Here is a 23495-nt window from a genome sequence, read left to right on the forward strand (position 1 = left end):
TCTATTTTACCGATTCATAAATACCGAATCGGTAAAATTCGGTATTTATGAGTCGGTAAAATAGAATTACCTACATCTGGCCCTTTGTCACTAATTTGCAGTTAAGTTTGTGAACTAAAAACAGGTTACCAGTGTCCTTCTTTGACTGGCACACCCTAAAATCTCTAAATATTTATTGTTAGCCAACCACATCTATACTTTTCAACATGTGATTTGGCCCAATTTAGTTCTGCTCTATTCAAAAAGCTTTATTCGATCATTGAAAAATAATCATAAAAGCACATCAAATATTTAACATTTACAATCCATAAAATTATGCTCTAATACAATTGTCAAAGGGAGGAAAGACAGGTTTAAAAGCAAGCGTTGGGAGAGCTCAGCGCATATCCATGTAGCAGGGAACATGCAATGTATGTTAAAAAAACATGCTTTTCCTTGCAGCCATTGATTTCAAGATGTAAGTAGCCGTAAAAAAACATGTATCTGGCTCTTCTAAAGAGAACAGCAGACACATAGCAGATTTTACAGGTGTTACTGCATATTTTTTAAACAGTGGTTTAAGATAAACAATGCGATAATGCAGGTATAAATCACAAATAAATGCTCTGTTTCGTAATCCCATCACAGGGGCATGGTGCAGAAGCGTTTTTTTATACAGGGGAACGCCACAAGGAAGTGTACGATTCCTAGTCTTAACCTAGTGAGAACAAACCGATGGGATGGTCTGGTAACTACCGTTAGGTATTTTTGGTAACTGGTAGTGACCACATTAGAGTAATAATACTGAGAGATTGTTAACTGCGTATTAGCATCTCTACGTGCTTGGGCTTTCTTCCCCAGATAGATATACTTGATCTCTTTTTTGGGGATATCAATTATGCTTTCTGGGTTAGCCGTAATGTTCACGTTAAATATGTCCCCAAAGGTTGTTACCACATAATTAATCCATGGAATCAATTAATTTTTTATCCAGGCGAAGGCAGTCGTTGATAATACTTCTAGTAAAACCAGTTTCTTCCTTCAACCATATCGTTCTCCATACCATCAGGGGTCTTAACCCGATTAAATCTGTCAGATATTCCAACCCTACTTCGTGATGTACTATCTCAGTAGAGGCTGACATCGGTAAGCAAAGAAGTTTTTAAAAAAAACAGTTTTCTTCAACTTGCAAATCCCCATGGCGGCAATACCCCCAGACACCAGATCCATAAAGTGCAATTGAGACACATCTTTGACGATATATGTACAACATATCATGGATTCGGCGGTCCCCCAGCTTGGTAGCAAATTTGAATACGCCAAAGGCACTTTTGGCCATCTTGGCTCTGACATTAGTTATCTCCTGCAACCACATACCGCTACTACTAAAAGTTATACCTAAATAGCAGAATTTTTCTACAACTTGTATTTTTTGGTCCTCAATATAAAAGGATCTCAATTTCCTCATTTTTTGGCCACATGACATAATGAATGTTTTAGTATTATTGATCTTCAGCTTCCTTGTCTTAATAAAAATTGCAAACCTATCCATTAATCTCTGCAAGCCAAGGGGAGTTCTTGATAAAAGCACCGCATCGTCTGCATAAAGCAGCACGGGGATAACTTGACCCTCAGCTTGCGGGGCGTCAGAGTTGACCAGTTTAAGCTCTGCATCAATAGCATTAATAAAAAGCGAGAAAAGGAGGGGCGCAAGGACACACCCTTGCCGTATGCCTAAATTGACCTTAATTTTATCTGTACATTCTCCAGCATGACCATACCGAATACGGGCAGATAATTTAGTATGGAGTCTGGCCAGAAAATAAATAATCGCCGCAGGGGCACCTAATTCTAGTAACGTTGACCACAGTAGGGCATGATTGACTAAATCAAACGTGCTACTTAAATCTGCGAAGCAGAGGAAAAGCGAACCCTGCTTAGCGCACGTGTATTTCCCTATTATGGGGTCCAAGTTAATGCACTGCTCAATGGTCCCAAGTCCCTTCCGGAACCCAAATTGTGACTGCGCAAGAATTCCGTTGTCCTCGGCCCACTCTTCTAACCTGAACAGCAACACCCTACTCATGGTTTTCAGGGATGAGTCTAGAAGGGAAATGGGACGATAGTTTTTTGCCTCAGACCGATTTCCCTTTTTAAATATAGGAATGATTACGGACTCCCCCCAGGTTGGTGGTGCGTTTTCCATTACTGCCGCATTAAAAAATTTGGTCAGGAGAGGGCCCCAGAGTAACATGTCTGCCTTATATAGGTCAATTGGCACCCCGTCCAAACCCGGGGCTTTCCCTCCCTGGCTAGACCTGATAGCCTGCTCTACCTCTAGGACTGTAATGTTGAGGGGGACAACTGGCCAATAATCGACGACCCGAGTGGACGGGGTAACCACACTCACCGGGTCGAAGATGCTTGAAAAGTGGGAGACCCAGCTTTCCTCGCTAACTTGGGCAGATAAAACTGGGGCATCATCACTCCTAAGAAAGGGGCTGTTAACTGTATCCCAAAACAGCTTACTATTTGATAGTCCTACGGCCATTGTCAATTTGCTCCAGGCTTCCTCCTGAAGCTCACGCTTCCTACACTTCAGCTGCTCTTTGTATGCAGCTCTGAGAGTTACGATAGTTAACTTATCCCGGGGGCTTCTTGATAGAGCCTTCTTTAGCTTCCGTAAGGACTCTGTACAAGCGTTATCAAACCACCCTATCTTTCCCTTCTTTCTACTGTCCTTTGTCGTGGTCAGGATGTTATTAATTAAAACATTAATTTTATTAAAACAGATTAAAATACGCAAAGAGTCTGTATTCCCATCCAAACAATTATGCAGCTCAGGCAGGCAAGCAGCCACGATTTTAATCATGAGCTTTTCCGAATTGTCTCCTTTCCATTTGATCCTATGGCCATTTTCCCTGCAAGGGGCAATATCGTACACAACAGTTTGGAAGGCCTGATCCTTGTAACTCCAGATGGATAATGCTAGCGTAATACAGTTGTGATCGCTAACAGATAGATCCAATACTACCGGGGTATCACAATGGACACTAATATCCTCTGAAATCAACAAGTGGTCGATAACGGTAGCGGCACTTCTGCCAGTAAAAGTAGGGAAGTAGTTACCCTCCCTATCTTTGGCAGCCTGCAGTACAACCAGATTGAATTTAACCATAACAGAGTTCAGCAATTCTCCATAGATACTGTGAAGAAAGTGAGTACAAACCTCCCCTCTGTCGTCGTTAAACCCACAGGCCTTGGTTAATGATAGGGGACACATGGGAATATTGAAGTCACCTCCCCAGATAAAAGCAAAATTGACATGAGCCGAACAAATCTTGTCAAGGACATTCTCTAGTTCATTAACTACAATAGAACGTGAAGAATCAAACAGATTATTATAGTAGTTGATTAACAAAATGTTACGGCCATTCTTATGTTGTAACCAGAGCACTTGGGAGTGGCAGCCAACCATTTCATATGTAATAACTTGCACTGGGAGTTTCACAGAAAGTAAAATGAGAAGACCACCTTTGGCTCTGCCCATAATCGATCCCTGTGCTGGTAAATTAAAAGAGACATAACCCTCGTAATTAATGTGCTCCGTACACCTTGTCTCTTGTAAACATAATATATCATAGTTATTGACAAAGTCCCTCCACCCAAGAGAATCTGCTTTACTATTCCAACCGGGCATATACCAGCTGGCTAAATTATACCATTTGCAATGAACTCCTGTACTAAGTTCGGAGGCTTCAATGGTTATCAAGGGTGTAGCATATAATGTCATTGTTAACACTGCATTAGGGGTAGGATCACCACTAACAGTTATAATGGTATTGAGCTGAAAATCTGCCCCTATGGAGTCCACATTTTCTTGTACCACCACAACATTGTCCTCCGCAGGACAACGGTCCTCCCTTATAATGGCTTGATCTCTGGTAGACACCTCTAATGTAGCATCTAATGTCATTGTTAACACTGCATTAGGGGTAGGATCACCACTAACGGTTATAATGGTATTGGGCTGAAAATCTGCCCCTATGGAGTCCACATTTTCTTGTACCACCACAACATTGTTCTCCGCAGGACAACGGTCCTCCCTTATAATGGCTTGATCTCTGGTAGACACCTCAGGAATCTCAAAGAGTGATCCAATACCACCCTCCAAGACCGGGCATATCCCTGGCTCCTGGTTTGGAAGATGAAGTCAATCTACTGCATCTAAGCAGCTGTTCCGGTTGTAATTACAAAAGGAGTCAGGGGTGTACATGAGACTTGGTCTACCCCGGTTCCCCCTATTCCCTCCCCTACGTTCTACTCTTACCCATTCATCAATTCTCCCCTTAAGCTCACCCATACTAACCGGGGGATAGAAGAAGGATAAAGGGAGTGACTGAATAGTGGTGTCAGATACTTGACTAGGCCATGCGCATGTATAGGAGACAGATCTAGAGTCTCTAAAAGTCACTAATACGCAATCGCCTTTTATCGTTTTAGCTGTTTTACCTAGCCATGGGATCCTTTGTACCATTATAATCTCGCTCGAGATTTGGGGAGGCAATGGTCTATACAAGTTAAGCCAGCTAACTACCTTATTTTTGAGTGAGGCAAAAGATTCTCTAGCCTGCTCCTCTAGGACAGGGACTCCAACTAAAACAACCACTAAGGGGTTAGCTTCAGGAGGCAGATCCGGAAATAATGATTTTTTCTCCATGATACTGTCTACCTGCAACTTTTGTTTTCCTGGTATATCGGGTGTACTGGCTAGTACCTGGGCGTTCGCTGGGGTACCGGCAGACGTACTAGGGGGATGCTGCTCTCTTTCCCACCTGTTTCCAGCTTCTTTTTAACCTTGCTTATACCTTCTATAACCCCAGTAGTGGCCTTCTCGATACTTGCCAGTCTAGATTCTATATTAGCCAGCCTTACTTCTAGGGGATGGAGTAGGGTCTTAAGGAATGCGCCTAAGCCTTCAAACGACAATACAGAACTTGTCGATACCGGCTGTTGTTGATTACCCGGGGAAGAAGGGGCCTTGTCCACACCCAGTGGTTCGATAAACTTTCTCATATCAGTAGGGTTCCTACCTTTGGGAGCGGTACCACTCAGTTGTTTCACTTGTTTGGCCTTCTTCCCATCTTGTTTTTGTGCCACACGTTTCCTTTTAGGGACTGCCCCCTCCCTTATTGCATTGGTCTGTAAGTGGTTAGCTTTACCCTCGTTATCAGTTGAATTAATACCATGGGCACTAAGTAACAAATTAATTTCTGGCAATATATCGTTAGTCAATATTTCAATGTCCTGTGAATCATGTTCATTAACTATCGAGATATCATCAGACACAGGAACAAGTAGTTCATGCATGTTTGTGTCCATACGCCTCTCTGGTGTTTTAGCGTTCGCAATGCCGCCCAGTGAGGATCTCTTAGCTGCCAAAATTCCCTGCGAAAGGCGTTTTTCCAAAACCGTTATCTCTTTGGATACGAGGGAATTAGCTCTGACAAGGAACTGGTCCATGGTTCCCGTAGTGTGGATCGCCGCCAAAATTGACTTACTTCTCGTCTCCCGACCTGACATAGTCCTCGTGGAAGGCTCCTCAGAGGTGATGTAACTCTGGAACAACAAATGACTAGGGTATAGCCCGGTCCGGTCTTGCCCGGTCTGGAACGGGCTAAAACGGGCCCGCCCTTGGCCTGGGCTTCGCCCGGCGCACGCCCGCGCGCGTCCCGCGTGGGCGGAACTGGGCGAGCCTATATGGCAGGAGGTGGAGGCGGGAAGAGGACCAGCTGCGGCAGATCAGGAGCCGCACAGCAGGCTGGTCCTCGCAGTCCCGCTAGCAGCCAAAAACCAACCCAATTTAGTTTCCAGCAATGTTCGTTAGAAAGACGAACATTTTATGTTTCTAGAATTCTGACAAGACTCAGAAATGTCTCCATATGTCCGCCGCATTCCAAGTGACAAACTGGTCGATCACATTTCATACTTGTATTTTACACGATTATTTTCCAAATGTTTTTGAACGCAAATCATGACGTCCATCCCCTTTTTCACTGAAATCTGTTTTTAACAAAAAATTGATAGTAGTACTATGAAGAGAAAATTCCTACCAATGAGAATATGTATAAATTCATAGTTATAAGTCACATTTTTTTTTTTATTTCTGGAGACAGTCAGCTATTAAGAGTGTGTTAGGAAACACAGATTGGCTAAAAAGCATATCTTATCTTGGGCGTGTTTAGGTTTTGAAATGTTCAGAATTAGCTTTTCAGTATGAAGTCAACTGAGTACCAGCTGGTTCTAATGGAATGCGCCTCAAATGAAAGGAATTCTATTATGAGCTCTCTCTGGGCAAGAAAAAATAGTATTAATGAAGGAAAAATTCCTGCTAGAGAAAGGCAGGTGCCCTGGTCACTGCTGGCAAATTGGCCTTTTAAAGCGCCTGTAGGGGCTCTTGAAATACGTTAATCGTTCAATTAGATATACTCATTTACGGCATCTGAGCTGTGTAGATCTGAATTATTTTAGAATTTATTGGAGGAACGGAGAAATACCTTTATGTTTAGGAAACGTTTTCAAGCACAATTCAAATGATTCAACAGAAAAAGAAAATACAAACATCGGTCAAGTTCCCACACTAACTCCTTTTCACTTAAGATTGGGTCTAGCAAAACGCAAAAGTTTAAAATAATGTTTGTCAAATTTTCCCCAATACAAATGTCCCTTCCCCAGATAGGCTTAGTGCAAATGCAGAACGTTCATCTTCTCAACTCACTATACTCCCTAACGGCCCAATTTCGTGAAAGTACCTTTGTTAAGCTCCAAAATGCACAACTAGAACAGCTCCATACACATCTGAAAATATTAGAACAAATTGCAGATTAATTTGAATTTAAATTTGTTTTCAGGAGCAAAAATATAACTGTTATTTAAATATTCTCTTTTACTTTTTCAAACTATTCGAGGGGAAGAGGAAGACACTCTCATCCGCAGCACAGGGCATCAACATTCAATTTTGCATACGCCCAACTTTCTCTCTCGCAGCACATCTGCAAAAAGGCATCATTCATATCAGGAAATCACATAGAAAACATTTACAGTGTTTCATTTTTTATTAACGTTATTTCTTTGTAGCTTTCTTTAGCAAGACCCAGGTTGTCAAAGTGCTGTACAGAGATAAACGAATGAGTCTACATGGACATTTCTGATTCTACATTCAAGCACAATATATTTAATACCATTCCAAACCGTCACCAGAACCTCAAGGAGTACACCAAATGGAAACCTACCAATCCAGAATTAAGTCCTGTCAATGATGATGAAAATACATTTTTAGCGAACCGTGTCCTACTTTCCTTCACAGCCACCCACTAAAGTTCAACTCATGTCAAATCCAGGTCCTTACCTAACATCCTGTCTGCATGTCGGGAATGTGCAGGTGTACACTGAGCATGTGACACATCTGAAGTAGTAGGACCCTATGTGACTGTGAGTCTGAGTACTGAAGCCAACAGGATCTATTTTGGAAGCCCTTTGCTGTAGCACTGAAGTATATAAAAAGTGATGATAGAAAGTTTGGGCTTATCTCAGCCACACCTAATTCCTTGGGTCGCATTCAAGTCCATTCTTACTTTGAACACCATGCCCCCCTTTTTTGACCCAGAAATATGCAAATCAGTCTCGACCCTGGTCCAGTAAGAACACCTCATTCTGAACTGCCAGGCCCTCTCTGAACCAGAAAACAAGCAACCGTAGCCCAGTTTTGACCCCCTTAGTGATGTATAACTTGAGTCCTAAGGCACAGTGAACACAGGTACTGATTTGCATAAAGCGAGCCTTTGTCTAGAGTGGCATAGGGTCGTGAAAATGGATAGGAATGCAGCCCTGAACGACTTCCAGTGGCTGAAATTAATTCAAGCATTCCACCTGTTCCCTTGTTGTTGTTGCACTTTGCTGTAGCATGGCAAAAGAGAGCATCCACTGCTAGAAGATGATATTATAAAAAGATTCATCCTGGAAGCAGCAACTACCTCTGCTGTGCACATGTGTGCAGCCAACCAAGAGGACTGAATGCTGCTGAGCTGGACATTGCTGTGAAGACCCACCTCATTAATCCGTCTTGCAGCACCTTCTGCATATGCTGACGCCACTGATCGTCAATGAAGACACCTCACTGTGACAGTGTGAGAGTGCAACCGCATCCGCTCCATTGCCCGCAAAACTTAGCCTGCGCCAAGGGACGAAGGTAGATCTTCTACATAAGCTAAAATTGGTGGTTTGTTGCTAAAGGAACAATAAAGTGTTGAATTGAGCTGCTCAGTCGGTAAAAGGGTTGGAACAGTAGTAGCGGGAATCTTGGCCCATGCAGAAACGAGGACGATTACCTAAAAGGACAGGGGATATAACACCTTACTGATAGCAAGCACTGGCAAAGCCAATAGGTCTCAGCAATGCCTGAGCTATTGGCATTGTCAATGTGAATGTCGCATGTTGTCTAGCAGCACATCTGCTGTTCAGAATGGCTGAGAGTCACTGAATGCCCAGAATCACAGGATGTTGAGCCAATGCTGAGTCTCTTCACCGCCCATGTTGAGTTTATCGTCCTGCCCCTCCTAACACAAAAAATAGCTATGATGTGGCCTGCGCTGGCTGCATCATAGCGCTTTTTTTTGGTGATTTTCAGCCACGCTGAACAGCAGATGTGCTGCTAGACAACATGGCAAAAAGACATACACATTGACAAGGCCAGTAGCTTGAGCATTGCCGAGATCTAGTGCCTTTGTCAATGCTTGTTCGGTGTAGATGAGTCTTGCTGAACAAATGCGGAAGTGATAGTGACGAACAGTTGAAGAACTTTGAGGTCAAGCAAGGATGTGGCATAACAGCCAAGTTGCCGACCAGTTTAAATCTCGGGGTCAGGTGAACAATTTGTGATTCTGGGCAAATTACTTACCCTTCGCCCTGCCTACGGCAATGAATGTGTCATTGTGTAATGTAACTGGTGATCACTTAACGCACTCCAATATTATCGCCTGCTTTTAGCACTATGGCAAGAGGACGGTCCGAACATACACTCCAATACCTTCGGATCGGGGGAAAAAAAGTGGTGCACAACACTAAAATACACTTATCACTGATAAGAATGGGTCTCCAATCATCAGCAACTCAGGGGACATTTAATTACACATTGAAGATTAGGCTTTCCTCATGCCTTAGTCATTTCCTCAATGGATACAGCTTTCTGTTTGCTTGCGCTCTACCTGTGAATAGTTTCATTATAAATTCTTCTACTGTCCTCTACCCAGTAAAAGTGTCCATTCCTTAGTATCTGTATTATTACCACATTTGTAACACATTATTAATGTTTCACCCTAGAGAGGCATTGTTTCAGCCAACCTAAAAAAGTTGCTTTGCTGCTGAAGAACCCTGGCCTAGGCTAGTTTAAGCTGTACAACATTTATCCCATTACTTTTCTCTTAGTTCCAGCCAAAATACTGGAGAATATTGTTTCTCTTCAATTTAAGGTCTTGTAAGTCATCAGGATTCTAGGTAGCCTTTCATGCCAACTGTGTCATAAGGACCATTCTGGACCATCTCGATCTAGGCTGAGCAGACACAAGCAGCAAATCTCTGGGGAGCCACAGCCCTTGTCCTGCTTACTATTCTCATTTTCCACATTTTATGGGTTGCTTTAGTCGGTCCGGTGTTGCACATTTCCACTACTTTCTCACTGACTGATCCTAAATACACTCTGTAGTAACTATAGTGCAGGTCAATCACCACAGCAGGTGCCCTTGCACCATTGCAGCAGGTGCCCTTGCACTTTTTGCTTTCGCCCCTGAATTCTCCATGACATTTTTATTTTGACAACCGTTTGAGGGGTCCCCAATCCACAGGGTCCTCAAACTGCACAATGGTACCGCACGGTCACCCGTAGGATGAGCCCTGGCAGCTTGGACCCCAGTTTGTCTCCCTGTGGATTCCTCAGACCAAGCTCGGACTGATGGCAGCTGATTAATAAGGTTTGGTGCCCCTAGGTGAACCCAAGCGAGTTGTCTACTGGCCTAACCAAGCGTGTTGCCTACTGGCCTACCCAAGCGAGTTGCCTACTGGCCTGCCCAGGTAATCCAGAGGCTCTCACCCAACGTGCATGTCAACATGCCCCTGCATTATTTATTTTTAACCCCTTCAGTGCTAATGACAAGGGTAACTCGTCATGGAGTTTCCATTGATTTCAATGGAAATTACATTGAAGCGGCGCGGGATCCTTAGCATCCAAGTGGTTAAATTAAATACGTTTGTGTGAACATTACAGCCATTAGTGGCATAACTCTTTACAAACAAAAATTATGATCAACATTTTAGTATGCCCAATTTAGAGTTACCTGTAAATGCTTACAGAGTTATTGTGAGAATGACACTATAGAAGACAGAGAAAGAGTGTGGCCATTAGAGAACAACCCCATTCCACACTTCTTGCTTTCACTTTGTCTGATTGAGTCTGGGGATGCTCATAACATTTGCTGGATAACTTCCATAATGGGTCATCTCTAGCCACTGCAACTATACAGAGGCACCAGCTATCCCCAGACTACTTTCGGAAGAGGGTAAACATGAGCCAGGACTCCTTGTCCACTCGGATGATTGACTGGACCTTTTAAATTGTGGAATCCATTGAACAGTGAACCTGCATTGGTCCTCTGCCACCTGAATGCGGCCCTGCAGAATACTGAACATCTTTTGGACTTTGACCCTGCATGAACTGAAGAGGATGTTGTGTATAACTCAGCGAGCAGTCAGTGGAGCCAAATTCTTGCTGATGCACTATGTGCTTGCCTTCATGCTATGACCACTCTATGAATGGAAGCCAGTCGAAGGAGCCCTACGATGTCGCAAGGTGCCTTAGTCCACTCACCACAAGATAAAGACAGGCTATTAAAGAGTCAACCTCGTCAATACCTGATGTTCGTGTAAATCCACTGAGCCCCTCATTCCCGCACCAGTGACTGAAAACTGGCTGCTCAAGATATCGACATCTGCAAGTTCAACTGAGATGATGGGCACATCTCTCTATGTACTACCTACTGCTATTTATATCTATCTCTTCATTTTTAACCTTGACCTGCCTTGAGCTGCCATATGCGGCGGTCCACCTCCAAGGTGGCTCGTCGATATGCCTGATAAAATGTCCCTAGTGGTCCACCTTGAGCCCTGGCTGCTCCTCATCTGTTGCTTCTGTGTGCCTCTCGGCACCTGAGGTTGGAGCATCTGTACAGTTTTGAGACACTGAAACCTTGCCTAGCAGTTATCCATTACACACTCAATATTGTTGTGTTTAGTGTCCGTTGTGTTGTTTAAATAGCCACAAACATTTAGGATTTCAAACATTCTTTAAATTCTAAAGAGGTGGAAAACACCGCTTTTGGCCAGATTACAATTAACCATTCTGAGAGAGAGTATCTATCCATATCTTCAGATCTTTTCAAACACTAGCTGTTTGCAGATGTTATAATACTGTATTCTTGCTACTTGCACTGGTTCTGTTTATTGCATCCCATATATGTTATGGGTTTCACAAACAGTATAGATTCGCAAACATTAGAGCTGCTTGGGAACCCTGGAGCCTATTTAGCCCAGGACCCTGGTTCCATAACTGTGCTGTGGCTTTATATTTACATCTAGTATGGTTGGGTTAATTGCCCCCGCAATTTAAATTGCCTTTTTCCTAGTGGGAGCACCCGGTGCACCTTGTCATATTCTGTGATGTCACGTGTTGTGTTTAGTATTATGTTTATATATTCCCTCTCATTGGAATGCGTTTATACTGAAAATGTGTATATGCTAAAGTTATTATTAAACATATTATGTAACATGCAGCACCTACACACATTTCTTGGAGGACATCCTTGTTGCTATGGTCACGCTACACAAGAAAAGCCAAGGTAACATATGCTAACACGGTCTGCTTTTTTGTGGGGGCGAGGGCGTGGATTGCCAAGCAGCAGAATTTGAGCTACTGTCCAATCTCGGTTTACAATCTCTATCCCCAGTTTTCTACCCACATTTAATGACAGATATTGTCGATTCGTTGCTTGTGAATTCCCCTGGATTCCTGATGGAACTTGTGACAATTACGATTCCCAAATAATGAGGAGAACCACATTAAGACGATGCTGACATCAACCACCACTGGGAGCACAGTATTCACTGGCACAACATTGTGCTGCCCCGTTGTTTTGATTAGAGGCCTCACAGTGCAGCATCACTCAGCTCTCTGTGACATACATTGATCACAACTCAAACGCCAGACCTTCGGTGCAGAGGGTGGGCACCATGCAAAAGAGCTGGGCAGTAAAAGCTGCTGCTGCCAGAGGTCCATAGATACGGTGTTCCATGCACTCCATGGATGTGCCAGCTAGCAGGAACGTAGGCGCAGATTGAAGGAAAAACGTGAACTTGCTAAATTTAACGCAACCTTCTTCTCATCACAAGCGTAGTGCATTACATCGCTCCACCAGACCCATGGGTGCCGCTGTCTTCTGTTTCAGCACCTAGCAGCCACCTGGTCTAGAGCAATGCACGCGCTAACCGCAATCAAAAGTCTACCCAGGTCTCAACAGGAGACTGCTGAGAGAGTCGCCTTCGTTTATGTAAATGACTAGCAGACATCTTTTCCACAGCAGGGGCCCCTTTAGCTGTAAGCAAGGTCTGCCAACTGCTAAGTGAAATGTGAAGTGTAAACATGTAAACCTGTTAAGTGAAATGTGAAACAAGTTGACAAGTGACTTTCCTCCATTATAGAAGGAAATCGACCAGATCTTCTGTTGCACACTGGAGGACTCTACCGCACACCAGGCCTGGGGGCAACCCCATCTTGCAGCCAAATGAATCCAAATCTACCTGTTCACTACAAACAGCATATCACTGCATGCCCTCGCTTCCCTGAGAATTAAGCGTGGAAAGGGTGCACTTGGCACCCTGTTTGCTGTGCCACAGTAGGTTAAGCCCAGGAATATCAGTAACCCATGCTTAGCCCATGGCCCACAAAAGTGTTCTGAAGCAGCAAACTCTCATGTCATGGGCACAGCTCTCTAAAGGGAAATGCCTGCTGGTGGAATATTGCTGTGGGTTCGATAACCAGCAGTTGGCATGCGGTTCCCCTCCCATTCAGTAATGTGTTTGTGAACTAATTGCTGAAACTCTTATCTGCATCCCTCGCCAGCTATCTGACATTCCACTGATAATGAGAAAAAATAAGTCCAGGCAGTGATTGTGAGGAGGTACATCAAGGAGCTCAGATTTGCGCAATATGTATTGTTGCAGCACATCATCACTGCAGGAAGCAGTACCTCTAACATGCATTGCAAGCAGGAAAGCAGCTCTCCTTTCTGGTAAGTGAGAATGGATTAACTGATCATCAGTGGAAGTGCAGCCTGGTATGGAGGTGTGCAGGCCACCATACAGAAGTGGCCGTGGAGTAAGTATGACTGACTGTTCCTGACCAGAGCATCATAACAGACCCTGCCATTTTGCCTGCAGTCAGCATCACAGAAGGGAGCAGATTGACACCTTCACTGACAAGCATGGGAGAAACAAGATGTTTCCTGGTGTGTTTCTGGTATTGTCTTGCCTGGATACTGTTAACAAGCATTGCTAAGGCGCACTGACGAGACTCCCATTATGCGCTGGGACAAACAGTTGCCATGTGATCAGGAATGACTAGTGGGTGCATGCTGTTGGGACTAAAGAAAAGAACTGGTTGTTAGCATTTAACAAAGAGTTGCTCAGCTCTTATTATACTGCTGGAAAAGATAGTGAGTATTCAAGAGAGGGTAGGGTAGCGCTCATCTTAGGTATGTGTCATCAGGAGGATTATGAGAGACACTCAGTATATGGTGAAGCATTCTTTCTGGGTGAAAGGATGCTCTAGTGTGTATGTTAAACACCTAAAACGAGTTAAGCTGCAGATCATCTCTTTCAGTCTACTGGTAATATTACTTTATTTTTATTAGTTACTTTATTTGCCCAATATTCAGGATTGTGTGACTTTTAGAATGTTTTACTGGAGCACAATCTGACTGATAGGAAAGAATTATCTGCACCTCTGACATTTCTACCAGGAGCCGGTTAAACAGAAATTGAAAACTATCCCAACATTTCGGTGGAACACAAGCCGGTTGGCAGACAACACACAGAGTTCGTAACCAAATAAAATGAGCCTACTGATTAATCCTGACATGCCATGGCACAGTTAAATAGAAGATTGACAGGCATTTGCAATACAATATGTCTCACATTTATGAGACTTTGAGCTATTGGCACTGTAAATGTCAATAGCTTAAATTCTAGCAAATGCGAGACCTATTGAATTGCAAAATTGTTTGTTTCCAAGCACCCCATGACCCACTTGCACTTAATAGAGGCCACGCCTCTTTCTTTAGACGAGCAGCCGCTAAAGAAAGGGGCGTGGCCTCTATTAATATGGGCGGCGAGTGGGCGGGGCTTCAAGTGCATACTCTAATACAGCATGCGCTGGCCAGGCCCAACCTAAAAACATAAAGGGCATTAGGACAGAATGCGTAAGGGGAAACAGGATTAATAGGTTCGAGGAATAACAGGGCAGATGACGGAGGTGAAGAGTTTCCTGCAAATTCGTGAGGCTCACTATGTTAAAATAGATACCTCCTACTTTACTCTTAAGATAGGAGGACAAAAAATGCAGGTCTTAGCTGATTAAGGAGCCCTTGATTAGGGAAGAGTTACTGTCTACGCTTGGTGGCCTAAGATAAATACCCCCTGATATAAGAATGAAGGCGTATGGTGACAAGATCATACAGGTGGCTGGATATTTGGAGTCATATCAAGAGTGTAAGGGTAAGTAATCCAAGCCAAGGTAAATGAGTCTTTGGTGTCCTCAACAGGTGGCTTCACATATATAACTGGTTTATGGTTGCCTCCGTTACCTGATAGATTGGAAGGGTTACAGCCCAGCAGACAACTATTGGGAGCCAGTTTCCTTTGTTCATGCTCCACGCCTCATGCAAAGATTTCATGCCATCTTTCCTAATAAACCTCGCCCTCCGAGGCGGTCTTTGGGAGGGGCAGTTGCCTTTGCCCGCCATGAATTCTCTCACTGAGCACTAAGTACTGCCCTTCAGTGCCCCGCAGCCCCCCACATTGCATTTTCCTGTTCCCCTGCTCCTTGCATTTCTCAACACAAGCCTTCCTTGTGTCTTCCCAATGTCTGAGTCCCAGCACATCATAGAAGGACCACACCCATCTCACTTCCCACATGCTTTTGCTGTAGTCTCCCATAATCTCTCAAGACTTCGGAACGGCACATGCTTTGGTGGCCATCTTTGGGGCACAAGTATAATTACTGCCCCAACACAGCAAACCTGCGTGGCTTTGTTTCCTTTGACTTCCAACTGTGAAGCTCTTGCCTGAAGATTGGAAGAACTCCCAAGCCAGTTTCTTACCTGGCACTCCCCCAACGGCGATGCAGCTTCCTCCCAGCGGCAACTGACATCAATATCTGCAGGACAGGAGAAAAGAAATTCAAGAGCCAACCGTCAGATTGAACCTTTAGTTTCTTTAGCGCAAAGCGGCAATGCCCCGATTGTTTTTCACGCATGCACAATATTTTGATCATTGGACTGAGAACATTCCTGTGCAAACTATTAATACTTGTCATACCCAGTTACCAAATGAAAAGACGTTTGAGAACTTTACTTTGTGAACTATTTTGAGAGAGAATAGACATTAGATTGCAACTCTCCCGAGGCCTGTATTAAGGAACTAATAATCTGTCTATCTGAGAAGTATTAGGAGGATATACTAACGGAGAGATATTAGTACTGCATTGAGTACGAGAAATTATTAGCAACTCCTATGCTTGTAAATTATTGTGTTAATCCACTATAATGTCATGTTGAATGGGAGGTAACTTAACGTTGATTATAACCCTTGTTCTCTTGTGTTCTAAGACTCCCTGGCTTACTATTGATGCAACCTAGAGTTCACGGGGGATTACTTGACGTAAGGTGATTCCAGCCCTCCCGTGTGAAGCCGGCGCAATTGCGATTCTCCTATTAACATGACCAGAGAATCTGGATTTCATTAAAGACACGGAGGCTAACATTATGCATTAATCTTTTTAATGCAGCTCACAGCCGCTTACATCACAAAGGTTAAGAATAGAACTAAATGACATAACAGTGTCCATAAAAGGCGTGTGCCAAGATAAATCAGCCTCTTTTAGAATGCTTTGAACGAAGAACAGATCTTGAAACTTGAAGGAAGTATACTTGAAACTTGTAAAATCCATGCGGGTCATCAATTCGAATTGTCTGAAAGAAAATAAGGTAAGTCAAGAAAGGCACAAGGAAACCTTCAGAAGCAAAGAAAAGCAAGGTTAGAGGTATGAAACATTCAAAACATTGTAAACCAAATTAATCCTCAATATCCCTCAAGGGAGGGACGGGAGGGATAATGTTAGCCTCCGTGTCTTTAATGAAATCCAGATTCTCTGGTCATGTTAATAGGAGAATCGCAATTTCATTACAAGACAGGAGGCTACATTATGCATGTTGGTAGCCCTGAATCACAACATCAGAAACATGTTCAATTGGTTTACAATAATGATGAGCGAAGGTAGAAGCATTAGACCAATCAGCAGCTTTAAGGATAGTATCCAACTTACCACCTGACCAGTATGATTTGCTGGCCATTGCACTTCTTAGTGAATGAGCTTGAAATTTTGAAAGGTCAATACCAGCGAAATTCATAGCCAATTTAACCCACCTTGCGATAGAGGAGGATGAGATGGGTTTAAAGGGTTTAACGTAGGAAACGAGGAGTTGATTTGCAACAGGGGGTCGAAGATTAGACATCCTGGAATCGTATTCCTTCATGCAATCAACCACACAGAGCTTTTTACAAAAATCAAAACGTGGATAGAAGATAGAGTCAGACATGGTCTTAGTTCTCCTAAAAATTTCAAATTTAACACCGAACATCTCATAACATCTATTGGAGATGTCCAAAGCTTTAACATCTGAAACTCTGCGACAGGAGATTAAACAAAGAAGAGAGGCAAGTTTAATTGAAAGACATTTTCTGTTAAGAAGGGAATTATCAGGCCAGGAGCAAAAAAGATCAAGTAACAATTTAACATCCCAAACAGATTGATATTTAGGTCTGGGGGGTCTTTTAAGTCTGATACTTTTAAGGACCCTACAAACAATAGGGTTTTTACCTACCGTTTTACCGTTGACAATAGAGTGACCTGCGGAAATGGCAGACCTATAACAGTTAATGGATCTATAAGAGAGGCCACTGTCGAAAAGTTCCACGAGGAAATTGACTATATTAACGATAGGAGCTTCCACGGGATCCAAGTCCCTTTCCAAGCACCAACTAGACCATTTTTTCCAGATGTTATTATATCTGTAGTGCGTTCCAGGTGCCCAAGATTCTCCGAGGAGTGTAAGAGCAGATGACGAAAGTCCAGACAATTGGTTAGATTGCCTGACACTTTCCAAGCAAGAAGGTTCAGGCTCCCTGAAAGAACCAGGTGGTGATCTTCTCCGTTTGCGTTTAGGAGGAGACCTTGAGAGGCCGGGATTAGGAGAGGAATGTCGTAAGAGAGTTCCAAGGCTGTGGGGAACCAAACTTGAGACGGCCAGAAAGGAGTTATCAGGACCAGGGAGCACTGTTCTTGTCTCACTTTCTGAAGAACCCTCTGAATCATGGCAAAGGGGGGAAAGGCGTAGGGTCTGAGAGGGGCCCAAGGTTGGAGAAAAGCGTTGACAGCGAGAGCCCCCGGGTCTGGCATCCAACTGAAATACTGTGGAAGTTGGGAGGACAAGCGACTCGCGAAGAGGTCCACATCGAAGGGGCCCCAAAGGTCGGATAGGGAATTGAAAATGGTTGGATTGAGTTTCCAGTCGCTGAAGTCTACTAGGAACCTCGAGTTCCAGTCTGCGGAGAGGTTGGATTTCCCGGGGAGGTATTCGGCCCTCAGGGAGATCTTGTGTTCCAGACAGAACATCCAGAGTTTCTTGGCTAGGTCCGAAAGGTCGGCAGATTTCGTACCGCCAAGACGGTTGATGTACGAGACTGCGGAGATGTTGTCCATCTTCAGGAGGACGGATCTGCCTTGGAGAGATTGTCTGAAGCTCATGAGAGCATAGAGCCCGGCTGTCATTTCTAAGAAATTTATGTGGTGGGAGGATTCCGAAGGGGTCCATATACCACCAGTGTCCTGGTCGAGAAGGCGAGCACCCCAACCGTGAAGGCTGGCGTCTGACTCGAGAACGAAGTCTGGAGATGAACCAAATATAGCTCTTCCATTCCAGGCGTCCAAATTGTCCAGCCACCAGGAAAGTTCCAGTCTGGCTTCTTCGTCTAGAGAGACTTGGTCTCCATACCAAAGTCCAGATCTGAGAGCTTTGGCTTTTACTCTCTGAAGAGCACGGTAGTTGAGGGGGCCAGGGAAGATAGCTTGTATCGAGGAAGAGAGTAGACCAAGGAGTCTGGCTAGTTCTCTCAGGGATAAGGAGTGATGTTTGAGAACAAATCTGATTTCCTTCCGGATTTTGGCAATCTTCTTCTTGGGAAGTAAGAGAAGACAGGTCGAAGTATCCACGGTGAAGCCGAGGAACTCCAAAGATTTGGAGGGTAAAAGGGTTGATTTTTCCCTGTTTATAATGAACCCAAGAACTTCTATGAGGTTCATAGAGGTTTGCAAGTCTTCTAGAATTTGAGAGTGAGATTGGGACATTATTAGTATGTCGTCTAGATAAATGATGAGACGAATACCCCTGGCTCTTAGGATGGAGACTATCGTTCTCATGATTTTGGTGAAGCACCAAGGGGCGGAAGAAAGACCGAAAGGGAGGGCCTGGAATTGAAAAAGGCGATTGTCCCAGATGAATTGGAGAAAGGACTGATGTTCTATTGCCATGGGAATGGTAAAATAGGCGTCTTTTAAGTCCAATTTGACTAGCCAGTCTCCATGGAGGAGAAGGTCTCTGAGCAGATGGATGCCCTCCATCTTGAAATGACGGTAGACGAGGTACTTGTTTACCTCTCGAAGGTTTATTACTGGGCGCCAACCCTTGTCTTTCTTTTTGACTAGGAAAAGGGTACTCACGAAATTTTTTTGAGACCAAGGGACCTCTATTATTGCGCCCTTCTTTAACATAGAGGAAACCTCTTCTTCGACGATTTCTAGATGCTCCGGGGAAAGAGTCATAGGATTGGGAGTGGTAGATTGAAAAGGAATCTCTGTGAAGTCTATTTTGAAGCCCTGAACTGTTTCTAGAACCCATGGATCTTGGGTCAGGGATTCCCAAACATGAAGGAAATGTTTTAGTCTGCCGCCGACTTTTGGAGGGGAAGAAGAAAGGGGTGCACTTACCTGAGGTGGTGTTGTTGGGAGCACCACGAGCGGGAAAGCCTCTTCCGCGTGAGCCTCTTCCTCTTTGAGGGAAGTACTGTCTGGAGTTGGAGGGGTAGAAGCCTCTACCTCTACCGGAAGAACCTCTTCCTCTTCCGTAGGTGAAAGGCCGGAAATTACCACGGCCGGAAGAACGGCCTCTTCCACCGGCCTGGCCAAAACACGCTTCATGTTGTTATGGGCTTTGTCTAAGGCTGTAAAGGTTGCCACGTACTTGCCGAGGGTTTTAATCATATCTTGTCCAAAGAGGAGGCCATTAGGTTTAGTTGTTGGCTCTTTCTCTGCAAGGTCCCCGAGTTTGGGGTTGATTCTGATGAGGACAGATTTTCTCCTTTCGATATTGAGGGAGGAGTTGGCATTGCCCAGTAGTACAATGGCTCTCTGGCTCCAACCTTTAATCAGGTTAATGTCTAGGGGTGTGTGGGAGATATGTGATTCCTCAGCGAGGTCTAGGATTCTGGTGAGGGGACCCAGAAGGTCAAGAAGGTAGTCTTGACATGTTTTAAGGGCTCTTTCTAGGCCTTTTCTTGGGTCCTTGCCTAGTTTGAATAGGAACTTGATTAAGTCGGGGTCTAGATTGGGAGTCTGGCAGACTTTCCCCTCAATGAATGGACGGGGGCACTCAGATCTCATGGTGTTACGAGATTCTCTTTGAAGGGAGTTTCTCAGCCATCTAGTGACAAACTTAGCTACGTGGTCGTGGGGGTACCACCTTTTGCTGTTAGGGTGGGAGATGTTTTCTGGGGAGAACATTTCGGCACCGAGAGGATCAAGGATCGCGTCCTTTGACGAGGGGGAGGAGTTCGCCTCTGAGGGAGGGTTAAAATCCCATTCATCGGTATTCTGCTCGTCAAGGTCTAGGACAAATTCGTCCTCAGGATCCAGGAAGAATTCGTCTTCCTCTGAACTAGAGTTGGCGCTTGTTAAATCCATGCCGCTATGGGCAACGTTACCTTTTGGGGCGCTTAGGCCTCCCATGCCCTTTGAGGTGCTTGGACCTCCCATGCCTTTTGAGGTGCTTGGACCTCCCATGCCTTTTGAGGTGCTTGGACCTCCCATCTCGGATGAGGTAGCGCGACCTCCACTGGTATTCATACAGTGTTTAATTTTTTTGGTAGATTTGGAGTGATCAGCTTCCAGGTCTGAAGTGTCATCATCAGGTAAGAGGGACCTTTTATTGGACATAAGTTCGCGGAATGTATTTAACATGCAGGTCCTCATCTCCTTTTGAAGGAAGGATTTGAGATTATCAGAGTTATGGTTGGGGGAGCTTGCCATGGCGTCGTCTGATTCTAGATCGGACATGACAGGTAAGTAGGATTACAGGGTTTGGAATTAGCTCCCTTAAGTAGAATAATAGAGTTAGTTAATAAATCACCTCTCTTTTTTTTTTAATTTATTTATTTATTTATTTATTTTTATCGGGGACCTAAACTAACTAAGGAGGGTGCAGTATTGTTATTATTTTTGAAGTTAAACTAGTTTACTCGAAGTCTGGAGGATTCGGAGCAAGGAACAGCTGTTCAGTAGGAGCGCATTGGAAAAGCCTTGAAACGGCAAACGCTCGAGCTGCAAGTGGTTAAAACGGAGGAATGGACCCTAGCAGGCACACAGCGTTGCGTTGCTGTTGCCAAGGGCCATTCCTCCAGTTTGGTTGAAGCCGCTTGAGCGGATGAGGGTGTCCGATGGCTTCGTGGGTTTGGCGTGAAGCGGTACACGAGGTACCGAGTCCGAGAAGGAGAGGAGGTAGGGGTGTGCGCGAGGCGCTGAAAGGGAAGGGGACACGCGGGGAGCAGTGTAACGAGGGAGACCTACTACGAGGGAAAATGGAAGGACAACCATACATTGGAAGTCGAGGGGGGGTGGGGGTGGGGGATCGCAGCGAGTGACAGCGATCGAGGGAAGAGTGGGGAGCGAGTCACACCACAGCTCCAGATTAAAAGGTGTCATAAAACCATAAAACAGTAAGCATGTTCGAGAACAGTCACAGTATTAAAGAATATAGACATTATATCGAAATATAGGCACCATATGAGAATACAAAGATAAACTGTGCATAAATAGTAGTAGTAAGGATTGAAGAGGAGTTACTTATCTGTTGTGAGCCGCATTCAAAAGAGGCTGATTTATCTTGGCACACGCCTTTTATGGACACTGTTATGTCATTTAGTTCTATTCTTAACCTTTGTGATGTAAGCGGCTGTGAGCTGCATTAAAAAGATTAATGCATAATGTAGCCTCCTGTCTTGTCTATTTCTCTAAATATCAAATTCCGTCTTCCCTTTCTTGAGTAGCTAGCAGCTTGTGTGGTCTCACTGAGCTGAGAGTTGCATAAGAGGGGAGAGGAAGGCGCAGCATCACTCCAACGGAATACCCGGGAATTCATGTGAGTGGCTTCATATACCTCAACAACTCTTCAAATTCTTTTCACAACACTAATAGTAAACGAAAAGAGGGGGGGGTCGATCTGAGTACCAAACTCTAGAGCCCCCCAATAGATGCACATCAAACTAGGGTCAATGAGAGTCTCCCCGCGGGAGTCCTGTTTACATTGGTTTCATAAGTGCCTGTCGTGGATACTATGCCCAACCACACAAGTAGAGTAGCATTTTTATTCTAACAAGTGGGGAAACTTTAGATGGTAATAATTTGGTGGATTCCTGGTGATTACAGAAGTTTATGTCACAGAAATGCAAGAAAAAATACACAATTGTAGACAAAGTTTGTTTTCAGGGCACTGTGGGTGAGAAATCCTTGTGGGATACACAAGGCACACCTCCCTGGACTGCCCTGGTTGTCTAGTTTTCAGAAATTTCTGTCTGTGGTAGGTTTTTCTAGGTGCTAGGTGGCCGCTGAGCCCTGGCCCAAAAACAGTTTGGGGCATTTCCTGTAGCGGGCACTGACCCTACCCACACAAATGAGTGCCATTTATATCAGGAGACATGAGAGAATGCTGGGTGGTAGGAAGTTTGTAGCTCTCCACAGATTCCAGAAGTTTTCTCACAGAAATGTGAAGTGAATGTGTGTTTTTAGTCAAAGTTTGAGGTGTGCTAGGGCGTCTTGGTAAGAAAACCTGGTAAGAGATACGCAAGTCACCCAGCCCTGGATTTCCCTGGGTGACTAGGTTTGTAGGTTTCCCTAGGTGCGGGCTAAGCTAGGGCACAAAATCTGCAGCTATCCACATTGCAAAAAAGGTCAGTTTTCAGTGGAAAAATGTGATGTGTCCATGTTGCATTTTGGCGCCTTTTCTGTCGCAGGCACTAGGTCTACCTACACAAACGAGGTGCCCCTTTTAACGTTAGACTTGGGGGAAGACAAAATAGTATAACATTTGTTATTACCAATTGCATTTCTCTGCATTTGTGCCTTCCAAATATAGGACAATGTGTAAGAAAGAAGACATTTTGAGAAATGCCTTCAGGATCACATGCTAGTATGGGTACCCACAAAATCAAATATGTACAAATAACCACTGCCCCTGAACTCTGTATCTGGTTGCCTTCTCTGAAATACATAGTTTTCCTTGATAGCCATTTTTCACTCTGTTTTACCATATTAATTGCTCTGTACCTGTACACAATAAAAAAGCCACTGTAAGGTGCAGCTCAGTTGTTGGCTCTGGGTACTTCGGGATGTAGGAAAACCTTAAAACCCTATATATCTCTGCAACCAGAAGGGTCTAGTGGGTATAATGGTATATTGCTTTTGTAAATAGGCCATCGTGAAAAGTAGTTAGAAATGAAAACAATGGGAGGAGGAGCCAAGCCGGCGTTGAAGATGGCCGCCCAGTCCCCCGGCTCCGTGTACCATCTCCTCCCGAGGGCGCCTTCTGCCTGATATCCTGATTCAAAAAGGGCACACACGGGCGCAGGAGCAGCTCCGGTACTCGATGGCGCGTCCCCGAGGTTTGTACCACCTCCACACGGGGAGAAACGGACAGCGGCGTTTGCGGCCCGAGGCAGCTTGAAGACCGGGGACTCGTCTGACTGCAGGACCGGCCATCAATTGAACAACAACGGCCACCAGCTGCAGTGAGGGGCCGGTCGGCTCC

The 23495-nt window shown here is 44.5% G+C and overlaps 1 protein-coding gene across 2 annotated transcripts in view; it reads right to left on the minus strand.

Annotated features, from left to right (window-relative positions):
- Positions 1-23495, minus strand: part of MIDEAS (mitotic deacetylase associated SANT domain protein) — a 733716-nt gene that overhangs the window by 344077 nt on the left and 366144 nt on the right. For both annotated transcript variants that reach the window (XM_078659668.1, XM_078659669.1), the window contains exon 2: positions 15462-15517. The gene's annotated coding sequence lies outside the window, so the exon portion shown is untranslated. The remainder of the gene's footprint in view (positions 1-15461; positions 15518-23495) is intronic.

Source organism: Lissotriton helveticus, chromosome 9, assembly GCF_964261635.1.
Source record: "Lissotriton helveticus chromosome 9, aLisHel1.1, whole genome shotgun sequence".
NCBI classification, from domain to species: Eukaryota; Metazoa; Chordata; class Amphibia; order Caudata; family Salamandridae; genus Lissotriton; species Lissotriton helveticus.